The sequence below is a fragment of the Nannobrachium achirus genome (assembly GCF_963921795.1).
Source record: "Nannobrachium achirus genome assembly, chromosome: 17".
Taxonomy (NCBI): domain Eukaryota; kingdom Metazoa; phylum Chordata; class Actinopteri; order Myctophiformes; family Myctophidae; genus Nannobrachium; species Nannobrachium achirus.
This window is the reverse complement of record NC_137824.1, coordinates 17,695,880-17,709,687: the sequence shown is the minus strand read 5'-3', so window position 1 is coordinate 17,709,687 and position 13,808 is coordinate 17,695,880. Positions and strand designations below refer to the sequence as shown.

Here is a 13,808-nt window from a genome sequence, read left to right as displayed (position 1 = left end):
TTTATATCAAGCCCATAACGGAGGGCTGATGCGTGGAGAATTGGCTTAGATTATTGTCACGATGACACGCACAACGCAATGTACTTCAAACTAATCCAAACACACAAGCATATGGCTGTGTGTGTGTGTGTGTGTGTGTGTGTGTGTGTGTGTGTGTGTGTGTGTGTGTGTGTGTGTGTGTGTGTGTGTGTGTGTGTGTGTGTGTGTGTGTGTGTGTGTGTGTGTGCGTGCGTGCGTGTGTGTGTCACATACACAGCTTTGTATTACTGTTTTAGGACAGTGATTTCATGAATGGCATTACAGTAATTTTTTTAATTAGGGATGGGAAGATAATCATTATGATCGTTTTTCGTGATAAAAAAAACACTCACAATAATAGTATTGTGGAGATTTAAATGTATTGTGAAATCGTCCTCCGTCATGCACTGATATCAATCCACCTTTTATTTGCTGAGCTGCATATTCAATACCATTTAACTATACTTTGTAAAATGGACCTGGAAATAATGTACTTGATTGCAGGCCTTTTTTAACGCGACGAGTTGTGAACTTGTAGATCGGCTATTTTTTGGCAAATGTACCGCCCCAGGATAATGGATGTTGGGGATATTTTGATTATCGCGATAATATCGTAAATCTAGATTTTTTGTGTCACAATAATCGTGACAAGACATTTTCATATCGTCCCAGCCATACTCACCGTGTCTATACATTTCAAATGTTACTATACTTGTGGGGACATTTGCTCTTCTGAAGTATAGCAACACAATACAAACACACACACACACAGCCACTTAAAAGACTCCTCTCGGGGTCAGTGCACAAATCAAAGCAACACAGAGGAGCACTATGGGGACTGCATTAGAACGCAATGGGTTAAGATCACCATTAATTGTTGGAGGCAGCATTGTTGGGACCATTTCACCCGCTCGAACCACAAGTGCACACACACACACACACACACACACAGATCAGAATATATCCCAAGGCAACAGGGTACCGTGACCAAACAACCTATGTTCAGTCCACAGATATTAATGGCAGTATATCGTCGTTGTCGGGTGGAAACCTTGTATGTCCAAAACCGTTTGTTTTGTATTTATCATTTTAAAAGTGATTTAAACGAGTGAAAACAGCAGATCTACAAGCACACGCCTCGGTGCGTGCTTGTAGATCGGCTGTTTTCACTACTTTTGTGCGACGGCCTTGTATGATGAAGCAGGGCTTTACTTTGCGAAAGATTTACACATTTGAAACTTGGAGATACGAGGTTTCTGCCCGACAGTGACGATATACAGTATATATATACGGTCTGTCCTGTAGGTTTTAATGTAGCTGTATAGTTGATATACAATGGGTCCCTCTTCATAATGTATGTCCCGTAGGTATAATGTTGGATTATATTGGACATGCAATGTATCCACTTTAGTGGGATGCATTGCTTTTTTCTTTACATTGCTAGTGGGATCTGCAGGGAGTCCCAAAGGTACAACAGTACATGTACTGCACTAACCTTATATATGTATTGCATGGCATAGCAGTGGTGGCTATTTATGATAGCCACCAGTTCTCATAGAGATTTCTGAAAAATATTTATATAAATTATTTTGAGCCTGAAACCAAGCCATGTGATTCTGTGTCCAAAACTATTTCAATATTTAACTATATACTATATTTAATAAATACCCTTTATTTTTGAGGTTTTCAAACATTTATTTTGCCACATAATCAAATGTTTTATGGTCATGGTTCACCGGGAGCCTGGATGGTTTGGTTCCAGGCTTAAACTGATTTATATAAATATTTTCTGAAATCTCTATGGCCACTGCTATGCCCTATATATACTGTAAGTCTGGTCAGAGATCAGTCGGTCAGTCGGACAGACGGTCTCTTGAGATACGTCAACTACAGACACGCACACATAAACAGACGTACAGACATTTTTTCACATTTAAAGTAGGGTAAATATCTATCTATCTATTCTAGGCTATCTATGAATATAAAAATACTGTATCATCTTTGACGCGTGGAAACCTCATGTCCAAAACTGTACTTTTCAGGATTCGAATTCCAAAATAGCAAAAGTAGCAGATCTACAGGCTTGCGGATCTGTTACTTTTGATTATTTCTTGTGACGCCGTGGTATGATCAGTAGGGCGTTCATTTATGAAAAATAAGAGGTTTCTACTTGACGACAACAATATATAATATAGTTAATGCAACCTATCGGCTTCGGCGTTCAAGTGTTCAGATGAGTAGGGCCGCAAAGTATGAGCCCTGATCCGGTAAAGGTCGCGGGAAGCGGGGAACCACTGAGGTAGACAGAACAATACATGAATAAATAAAACTACAGCAGGTAGTGTTTGGTCCCCTGTGGTCCCAACACGTTATGTGCCCTTTGGAGCCAATTAAGCCCCCCCACCCCCCCACCCACCCCACAGTGTCATGTCCCTGCAGAAAGGCATCATTGAGCAAATCACTGGCCATGATTTACATCACCATGATAAACGGCGCCCCATAACCACGTTTTACGACGCGGCCAGCGCAGTACAATGTCCTCGGAAATTAATTCAATTAAAATTACTAAGCGGGAATATTGAGCCGTTTCATGTTGAGCTGCTCCAACAGCGGAGACGGACATTGGCCAAATTCATGACATGACAAGTATACCCATCCTAAAATACTCAAGTACAATGTTGAGGTACTTTTACTTGACTGGAGCATTTACATTTTTTGATACTTTACACGTCTACTCCACTACATCTCAGAGGCAAACATTGTACTTTTATGTAAAGAAAACATGAATAATTAAGCCCTATTTTATGTTTTGGCCATTAGGAAATAGAAGATCTACAATCTAACACAAGATTAGATTTTGACACATTTTGATGCCAGTACTGAATTGAATGCAAGCCTTTTAGCAGTCACAGACATTATGGCATTACTACTCTTACTTATAAGCAACAATATGAGTATTGTACATCTTACAACGCTACGCTACTGTTGCATGATGAAGTAGGACATAAAATGACAACTTAATGACGACTTAACTAAAAAAAAAAAGTACAGTTTTTTGCCTGACAGTGACAATACATTATGCACAGTTAACTACTACAGGTCTATGGTTTCTTAGACATGTGCAGCATTGGGACACATCAAACACAGAGACAAAGCACAGGCAGAAATGGCAGGGGGACGGAGTGGGGGGGACTGGGGAGGGTGGATGGAAAAAGAAAGATCTTCTTTGTGCTTCTTTTCCGTCTAATGTGGAGCGAGGCTGACTGATGTGTGTTGGTCCCTCGATGACAAATATTTACTCCTCCTCATGTTCTGCGACGCCGAATAAATCTTCCAATGAGACAGCCATGCCTCAACAAGCACTCCTTCAAGCACACACTGACGCACGCACACACACACGGGCACACACAAACACACACACGCACGCACGGGCACATGTTCCAAGGCACCCAGGCGCTCAAATACCCACGTGTACACCCCTATACTGTACACACCAAACGCATACATAAAGAGACGCGAATAGCAGCACAACAACACAGGTTCACATAAGAATGCCTGCACCAACATACAATATAATAATAATAATATTTATGATTCCTATGGTCAGGACTTCTTGTCACTTGTCATTCATTTTTGCACAACACGTCCTCTGACTGCATCCTATTACTATCTTAGGAGCACTGAGCAGTGAAAGGCTATTGGTACAGCGAGGAGTGAAATCCGTGCAGGTTGTGACCACAGTTGACGCCACCCAGTCACTACGTCAGACCCAGGCTAGGCTCGCGATGCATAAGAGAGGCGAAGGGAGACCTCTTAAAGTCAACGCTTTCCTCATCTTTGGTTGCAACCTGCACGGCAACCTGCACGGATTTCACTCCTCGCATTGCTACAGCGCTCGGGTATAAAGCAAGCGCAGATATGCACTCCAGGTGCTTCTCTTCAGTGTAGTCTCTTCACTGTAGCACCTTCATCCAAGGTGCTTTACAGAGATTGTGCATTACATTCACCCATACATTCATGCAAAGATGGTGGAGGAAACCATGCAAGGTACCAACCAGCTCACCTGGAGCAACTAGGGGTTCAGAGTCTTGCTCAAGGACTCTTCGACACTATAACTCTGGGGGAGCCCGGGTAGCCTGGCGGGGCCCGACGTCATACTGCGTTCACTCACTCATTCCTTCCCCAGTATAACGTCTGGCCTTTGGCCTATTGGCAGCTTGAAAAGTGGGCGGGAGTACTTGCCTTGACAGACAGACTCCTCTAACCAATCAGCGTAGCATAACATCTCTCAGCCAGTCGGAAGAACGGCAAACAAACACGTCTTTTCGGCCGATAAACTCCACTAGCGCATCCTCTGTGTTCCTTTTTAATTGTTGTATTTGATTCCAACTCTGAAATAACTGCACTTATTGCTTGTTTTATGGTTAGAGCGTTAACTGTTACACTTGTTGCATCGCGAGGGCAGCCATTGTTGTTTTGAAAATGCTGCAGCATGCATCTACGTCACCGTCTACACATGGACCAATCAGGGAAATCTTTTCACTTGTTGTCAGGAAAGACAGCTACGTTTGTTGTGCGGAAGCAGTCACTGATTGGCCCGATCAGAAAATAATCAGGATACTCGCTGCCAATACCTGGAAGTCCAGACGTTATACTGGGGAAGGAATGAGTGAGTGAACGCAGTATGACGTCGGGCCCCGCCAGGCTAGAGCCCGGGAGCCCTCATTCAGTGGATCAAATTCATTACACTCAAGCTTGTAGATCGGCTATTTTCACTACTTTTGTACGATGAATTAGGGCATTCATTTACGGGATAAAATGAAATGTGGAGATACAAGGTTTCTGCCCGACAACCACAATACAACGTCCCCCCTTTATTATCTTTAATTCAATTAATTAGTTAATTAATTGATTGATCGATTGATTAATTAATTAAAATAACAACCAGGCCTTTCAGGCAGCTCTGCTCCATATGGCCATACACATGTACTGTAGACCATTACAGCAGCTGCTCTCATACAGTAGATGATGGACAGACTGGCAGGGAGAGGGTTCATGCTACTCTCCTCTCACTACAGATGTGTTTAAATGAGCGTTCTATAGGGGGGGAGGTGTGGGGGGGCGGGGGGGGGGGGGGGGGGGGGGGTGCTGATTGCACTGCCAGCTACACACACTCCATCACACACTGGTGCATCACCTTTAGAGCGGGGGGGAAGGGGGCGGGAGGGGACGCACAGGGAATGTAAAGAAGGATCAGGCTTAAAACGTGAGACAGAAGGAGAGAATGGGACTATACCGGGGATGAGGTTCAATATTCAAATCCTCCTCGCCAAAGGTAATAATGTCTTGTCTTCGGGCGGGCGGAAACCTTGTACAGTAGGTCCAAAACAGTTACTTTTCAAAAAATAATAATAAGCACGACTTTGGTTATTTACAACCAAGGGTTCATGTTTTAGATTGTGATAGAGGTTATGCGCGTGACAAGTTATGAACGCCTACTGAGTCGCAAAAAACGACTTTCTGGCCTTGACAGCCCATACAGCCAAACAGAAAAGTCCTATCTGATTGTATTAAACGATGTTAAACAACACTAAACTCACTCTGCAACTCACTTTGCCACTCGATTTGCCACTCACCCTCTATTAGAGAAAAGAAAAGAATAGATGCTTTCTTTCGTTTTAGCGATTTTAACAATATTGATCTCAGTGGGTGGGGACATGTGTACAAGTGGCTAAATATGTCTTTTTTAGACACAATAAGCCCATTCCCAAGATGCACCACCATCTTTCATGGGCACATGTGACTTATGGGGGCTAGCACTGTAAATAGTAATAAAAAAAATCGCTGGCTTAATGTAGATCCAATGTAGTTATTCAGTAACAAGCTCTTGTTAATAATATCTATTGGTTCAATATTTATAAAATGCACAACACACTAGAACACACTTTCACAATCAAAACCTTTCAAAAATGGCTGTTGTGGTCCATTGTACTCAAATACAACGGAAGTAGGGCATTAAGTGGTGTGTGTGTGTATAGGGTATACCCATAAAAAGTTGAAATACGGAGATAGGAGGTTTCTTGCCCGACAGCGAACGACGAACGTTATGTAAATCCTTGTCGAACACACGTGCCAAGAGTTCGGTCCCCTCCATCGATGCCATGAATAGAAGATTGGCTGCTAAGCATGTATGGAGATGCAGCGCAGCACGACTGTGCTGGGGCCTATGTTAATGCAGGATCTACTAATAACACTGTCTGCGGCCGTCATTACAATGCTGTCAGCTCGCCACGCGCTCACACTTCCCGAGAGCTTGAGTACGTCTTCCAACTTCTAACTTTAGATATTATGGTCTTAAAATGGTGGGTTTTCAAACATGTTCTCGTCAAGGAGGACCCTCTAATTGATACTGGCAGCGGACTCTGAAACGCCTGAAAATATTTTGTGCCAGGGGATTTTGTGCCAAGATTTGTGTTGCTAACACTTTTGGTGCTTTTATTTTTTTGTAATTATCCAAACGTAGAGAACGACCATTTCTTCCATTCAGTGCGCTTTATTTTTAAGAGCCCCATGTTGTGGAAATTCACTATATTCCGTAAGTCGACCGGGGGTGTTTACTTTCACACGGAAATCTAAAATCCTAACCGCAGCTGACCGCCACGGCCCAGTGTCGCCATGAAAAAAAAGTGGTTCTTGGCGTTCAAAGCGTTTTTTGGAGAAAGATTCAGAGATAAAGCGGTTTCTTTTCTGCAGCGCAAGGAATAGGAGCCTATGGAGATCCTCTATTCCAGGGGTCTTCAACGTTTTCCGGCCAAGGACCCCTTAGTTGAGAAAGAGAGATGAGGCAGGGACCCCCACAACCTTTTCAGAGATTCCATAGTTTCATGAGCGTTGTGAGCTTGTAGATCTGCTATTTTTGTCAAAAGTTCTCAGAATAAGGACACTAGGGTTCAAGTGGTTAATATAAAAAAGGAGAGGACCCCCCTGGAAGCCCTTCAAGGACCCCCTGGCGGTCCCTGGACCCCACTTTGAGAACCACCGGTCTAAAAAAGTGGTGCTGTCAATCAATCTCGATTCATGTGAAAGCGGTTTGAAATATAATCACTCCGCCTATGCCGAGTTCACGTCTGCGTCACAGAGAGAGAGAGGTAAAAAGGAGAAGTTTGTCTGACATTAACGGGTGTCGGTGCGGTGGATTGCTCTCCCTAATGAGCAGCCTTGCACCTTTTTGAACCAGCGTTTGTAGCGTCTTTTCGTTGGGGTTTTGACATTTAGCTGGTGTGTGATGTGTGTCTGCCGCCTCGCCACAGCGGGGGGTCCGAGAGGAAGCATCTGCATCATGCCACCGGCAAACACTCTGTCACTGTATTCACTCTGTTCCACTTTATATATACACCTGCCATGCTCAGGTAATCACTATACTCTGCAATGGTGGGAAGTAACTCGAGAACATTTCATGTGTTGCCATATTTTAACTTTTTATGTTTTAGTTTCTTTCTTTTAACACCCTACTTCATCATACTACAGCGTCACACAAAAGCATCAAAAGTGGCAGATCCGCAAGTTACCAAACGCGGCGCGAAGCGCAGTGTCTCGAGCTTGTCGATCTGCTACTTTTGCTACTTTTAATTTGAATCTTGAAAAGTAGAAGTTTCGCCCCAACATATCGTCGTTGTCCGATGAAAACCTTGTATGTCCAAAACCGTAAGTTTTGCATTTATCATTATAAAACCTTTGTGCGACGGCCTTAAGCATGGGCTTTACTTTGCAAAAGAACGTACAAATTTGAAACTTGGAGATACGAGGTTTCCTCCCGACAACGACGACATACGATTTACTCAAGCACTGTAGTACACCGAGCACTGCTTTAATTTCAATGTACCTTTACTTAGCCATTTGTGAAAAGGGTGCAATTTCTTCTTAGGCCTTTCACTGCAATCAGACTACCTGCTGGTGGTGTTTGGCATTTCTTCCTCTGCCTAATGGGAACCAAATGTCACGTAAATCGCACGCTGCGTTCATGATTTGAGTCATTTCGTTCAAAACGGACCAATCCTGCAAACTTTGGAAGCCAATGTTAGTCAATTAGGATGGAATATGAAATATCGGACGGGTCCGTCTTGATCACATGACTATACAGACACTGAGTACCTATTTGCATGATGTTTGGACAAAATCTGAGTAGTATATAAAAAAAATTGATTTGCAAAGTCTCTTCATGCATGGTGGTGCTATAACAGGCCGATATGAAAATTTTTGGTTACAGGTGCTGCCTTGGCTTCTAGGGAGTGTGTGCACAGTTTCACAGTGACCAGATAGATAGATAGCTTTATTTGTCATTGTAACAATACAGTACAGGCACATGCACAGTTACATTGTCAACGATCAACTCATTTCCAAGCACAGTACAGGTACAAGCACAGACACAGTACAACGAAATTAACTCTTTTACTGCTTCGACGTTCCCGTTCGCCCCAATTTTCAACCCAGCTCGTTGCCAATACGGCTCGTTCTTTTTACCTTGTCTGATGACTGTAAGCGGATGAGGGGTCGCGCCGCCGTGTACAGTAAAAACATCTCCCGTAACGCTGCTCTCAACAAATCCACCGCACGTTAGCGATAATGGAGTCCCAAATCACTTCCTGGCTGTTTTCTGTGGATCTGATCTAGAAAATGCATTTCTATGCTCTGAATGGATGGCAAGCGGCCCAATTCACATTAATCTTTGCATAAGGCTGCCCTCTGCCGCCAGTTTGGCTAAAGTACACATATGAGTGTTGTATTGTTTGAAAATAATCAATAGATAATTTTCTATAACATCGCAAAGGTAAGCTGCTTTTTGCTGGCACCGGCCCCAATAAATAAATAATAAATCTGGCAGTAGAACTGTTAAGGAAGTGCATTGAGGGTGCACAGGCTTCTGCCATTTTTACGGCACTGACCGGGCCAACAGTGCCAGACATTAGCTGGTCACAGATAGACCGACACTACACCAAAGCGCTATACTCGCTGTGGTGTGCATGTGTAATCATGAACATGCTCGTGCAAGCACACCGTGCCGGTTACGTACCCGAGCGTGCACCTGCACACGTGCATGCCCGAGTGTGTATCATGGCACGTGTGTGCACGTGACTACTATAGGAGCCATGCTTACCCATGCATGTGAGACATTATGAGAGCGTCCGCGCATGTTTGTGCACTCGAGTGTAAAATAAAAGGCCTGACAGTCGAGACGGCGAGAGGGGAGTCGGAGAATGGAGAACAACGAGTAAAACCGGAGGAAATCTTTTAGAATTTAGAAAACGTCCATTTGACCTGACCTCGTGGTAATGGAGAGAGAACCGGCGTGTTCCTGTTCATAGGAGCATTATTAAGCCATGAATACCGGGAACACATTATTACACATTATTTTATGCTTTAAATATGAAAAAATAGCAGACATACAAGCTCACAGCGGGGCACGTTGCGAGCTTGTAGATCTGCTATTTTTGAAAAAAACTTGAAGTCTTTGAATACCGGTATATATTTTTAAAAGATTTGTAAAAAAACATTTGTAAATCAAATATTTGCTTCTGGGTGGGCCCTGGAACAACATATCTTGAGATCGGGGGTCCGCGGCCAAATACATGTAATTTTGGGGGTCCTTCACATGACAAAGTTTGAGAAGAACCACTGATTTAGAAGAAGGATTTAGGAGACACTTATAGAATTGTGTCAACAAGCTCACAGCGCGGCACTCGGTGCTGCGCTGTGAGCTTGTATATCTGCTGTTTTTCAATAGTTAATCATAACATAATGCGTAATAAATAATGCGTTCCCTGTCTAAATGGCTTAATAGAGCTCAACAGACGCGGCACTCCGAAGATGGCAAATTAATCCTCATTACATGAGTAGCATAGATGATAGTTTGTCTCCATCCATGTACAGTATGTGCAGATGTAGAAGTCTCCATGGACCATATGCTTTTATGGTGGCCGATCAGTGTCCCCTTCCTTCATTACTATAATGTCAGTGGTTACTGTGTGTGTGTGTGTGTGTGTGCGTGTGTGCGTGCGTGCGTGCGTGCGTGCGTGCGTGCGTGCGTGCGTGCGTGCGTGCGTGCGGTTGTGTTCTCGAGTCGCTGGTTAAACTGTGCACTCAGCACGCCATAACTCACTGACTTTCCGTCGCCGGTGGATGTTTTGTAACCGCAGTTACATGCATGCGCTGCTCTCTGCAATGTGACACTACTGTGGTGGGCACGCTAAATTAACCATGTGAACATTTAGTTTTAAATGTTTTAAATGCGGAAACCCAGCCTGTCCACCTTTGACCATGATCTCATGTTTGCACGTCAGGTCTCAGTACAGTGCATTGTCAACCTTTCGGATTTGAGAGAGAGAAGAAGCAGGGACCCCCACTACATATTGTATAAGACTGATTTCAGATATCACCTTTACATAGAGAGCTTCTGTGCGGTTACACCCAATATGTATCCTATATTGAGACTTCACAGACAAGTGTAAAACTGAAATACAAAATACAGAAAAGGACACATTAACATAAAACAGAAGGATGCTGACCAAACAGATAATAAACAAGAGGTAGGTACATTCAGGTACTCCAAATAGACAGGCCCAAGCCTTAAACTTCCACAACAACTGCAGTGTGCCAAGCATCACAAAATAGAAGATACAAATCTGGAAATATCTCACAATAAACCCCAAAATACATTATCACAATGTTGAATAATATGCTTGCTTACTTGTGTTTCCCACAAACTGATGGCTTAGGATTAGAACACCCAATTGCTCGCTCTCTCTCTCTCTTTTGTTTACAGGAGAATAAGGAAGTACCTGCCACTTCCTGTAGCATATGACACTATGACAGCTTACAGGAAACAACATAACAGCGCCCCCTGGAGACAGGGAGGTAAACACTAAAGGAAAGGTGAACTAAAGTAAAATAAGGAAAATGTTCCATTACAGCTTCATAGACTTGTTTGCACTATAATCTATCCGCTTTAAACCTCAGTACAAAGTAAACTTGACCTTTCACTCAGTACTTGGTCTGTCTTTTTTCCCTCCAAACCAAACCTCTTTGCCGTAAATAGCCGTTCTACAAGCTTAAAACGCCTTGCAGTGTGAGGACCCATTTCACGTTATGCACTGCTGTATCGGTCCCCACATAATTAGGCCAATCACAGTGCCGCGCACGCTAGCTATCACATGCATGCATTATGGTAAGCCTTACAGCTCAGCTGGCGCTGCTACACCAATCACAGCTCAGCAACGTTAGCGGGCAAAGCGAGCGTTAGCACATCATTGGTGATGTGTAGGCACTGTTAAAGATACACATCACTGTCACAATGTATAAAAGTAAAGAAGGAAAGAAAGGAAAGCCACTTTCCCACTACAATAAGATGTTTGTTTTTCCATTGACATTTTAAGATGTAGGCTATCATACCGTATGTAGGCAGACTGCATCCTATTAGCCAGATAAATTATATTTAATTCAGCTGTCTGAAAGCACAGGGAAGCCACAGCGTTATTAGCCTCTGTTGACTTATTTATTTTCTCATTCTTCGATGGACATAACATTCCAAACTCCGGACATAAAACGGCGAGCAAGCTTCTTCAAAGTGCACTCTGTTTAGCGAGAACACAGCGAGATGGTTATCCTAACAGAGCCACAGAAATGCACTTTCTGAATGTAATAACCGCACACACAACCATCAAAGGCAGCGCACGCACACACACACACACACCATCCTGTCTTAGCTATACCCCCGTCAGCACGGGGTCGACACACTGCCGCCGACGTCTTTTCCATCCAAGGCACGCACACGCATGGATTTGTCATCTCCCCGTATACGCTTAGCCCGATAACCGGGTTAAAGCAGAACGAGTTGATTACAGAACCCAGAGCATGGGCGGGGGGGTGGCGGGGGCTGAGCAGTGGTGGGGAAAGCAGTCCATTTTCTTTTTTACTTAAGTACAAGTATCAATACTGCAACGTAGAAATACTCTGTTAAGTAAAAGAGCTGGAATTGAACATTTACTTTGAATAAACGTACAAAGTATTGGTATGAAAGTAGAAAGTACTCATTATGCAGAATGTCGCATTACACAAGTTTTCAAATAAAGTCTTAAAAAACATTTCAAAATAGCAGATATACAAGCTCACAATGTGTCGCGATGCAACGCATTCTGAACTTGTTGATAGGATATTTTCAAATGGCCGAAATGGCTAATGCATGTTTTGTAATTAATCAAAATCTACAGATAAATAATTGTAGTGGAGTAAAAGTACAATATTTGAGAGAGAGAGAGAGAGAGAGAGAGAGAGAGAGAGAGAGAGAGAGAGAGAGAGAGAGAGAGAGAGAGAGCGAGCGAGAAAGAGAGAGAGGCAGTGACAGACAGAGAGAGAAAGAGAGGCAGTGACAGACAGAGAGAGAGAAAGAGAGAGAGAGAGAGAGAGAGAGAGAGAGAGCTGTCAATCTTAAATCTTTGAAATGGATGTTGGGGGGAAATGGCGGGAAGGAGGAAGTGAAAAAGACAAGAGACAATTTAGATTAGCATAGTTAATCCTTTATCTAATTAGCAGATTTGCCCAAAGCTAAAATGAAAAAGCTTTTCAACACAGTGAATCTTTGTGCTACAATGGAAACAAAAACTAAACTCGAAGCCTTATGCAACTTATGAGAGAAATCACTGAATCCCAGATAACGGGGGCGTTATCTATAATTTTTGGGGTCCTTGACATGAAAAGGTTTGAGAACCACTGATATACTGCAGCAACATGGGTTTCATCAGAAAACCGTTAGGATTTAGAACAATTTACAATTTAGGCATTTAGCAGACGTTCTTAATCCAGAGCGATTTACAATAAGCAAGGTAATACATCAATACAATAAGCATCAATACATCAACATCAATACATCAACATCAATACATCAAATGCATAGAAATATCAATCTAGACAACATAACGTAGGTAGACCAAGCACCTAATCAGTAAAAGGTTTTATATAAAACCTAAAAAAAGCTATCTAGCTTTCATGTACAGTATGGTCATGGAGGGTAGGCGAGTGCAACGGTATAAACACTATGGGCTTAGGTGGAGTCTGAAGCCTTTATCACAGTCCAGGGTGGGGTGATAAGCTATCATGTGGTGTAGTCTTTTAAAGTCAGAAAACTACAACATTATGTAATTTGCCACGATGAAGAGCCATCACCGCGAATCCCGACATCTCTCCTCTGTTTTTACCTTCAGACATCTCCCCATCTCCTCGTTCACTGATTGGTCGATCTAGACCAATCAGTGTGCCCCCTGGTTTCAGAGGCAAAGAGGCTTCATAGTCACGGTGATAGGACTTCACTGTGACTATGATGGCTTCCACTTGTTATTACATTACATTATTTTAGGTGATAGCTTATCACCTAAAATGTGATAAGCTATCTTCACCTCAGACTATGATAAGGCCTTGAGGAGGTGAGTCTCCAGGCCACGGTGGAAGCTATAGGGAGTGAGTCTGTTGTTCTAGAAGACATTTGTAGACTCGGCCTCGGGTCTTAATGGGTTAAAAAGGATATCGACTCAGGACCCATACAAATGGGTCGTGGACACATTTGTATGGGCAGCACACAGCACTGCTACAGCATCTCTCTCATCACACAGCAAGCACACCAGCGTTCCAATAAGAATGAGACAAGTTCCAGAGAATGACAAACCAGCCAGGGGAGAGAGCAGAAGAGCTGATGTCAGCAGAATCTCCTTAATGCTATTCAGCCTCTTCCAGTCGCCTTTTGA

At 43.1% G+C, this 13,808-nt stretch overlaps 1 protein-coding gene across 1 annotated transcript in view; it reads right to left on the bottom strand.

Annotated features, from left to right (window-relative positions):
• Positions 1–13,808, bottom strand: part of unc5a (unc-5 netrin receptor A) — a gene marked incomplete at both ends in the record, with an annotated part of 299,628 nt that overhangs the window by 239,521 nt on the left and 46,299 nt on the right. The gene's annotated exons all lie outside the window — the stretch shown is intronic.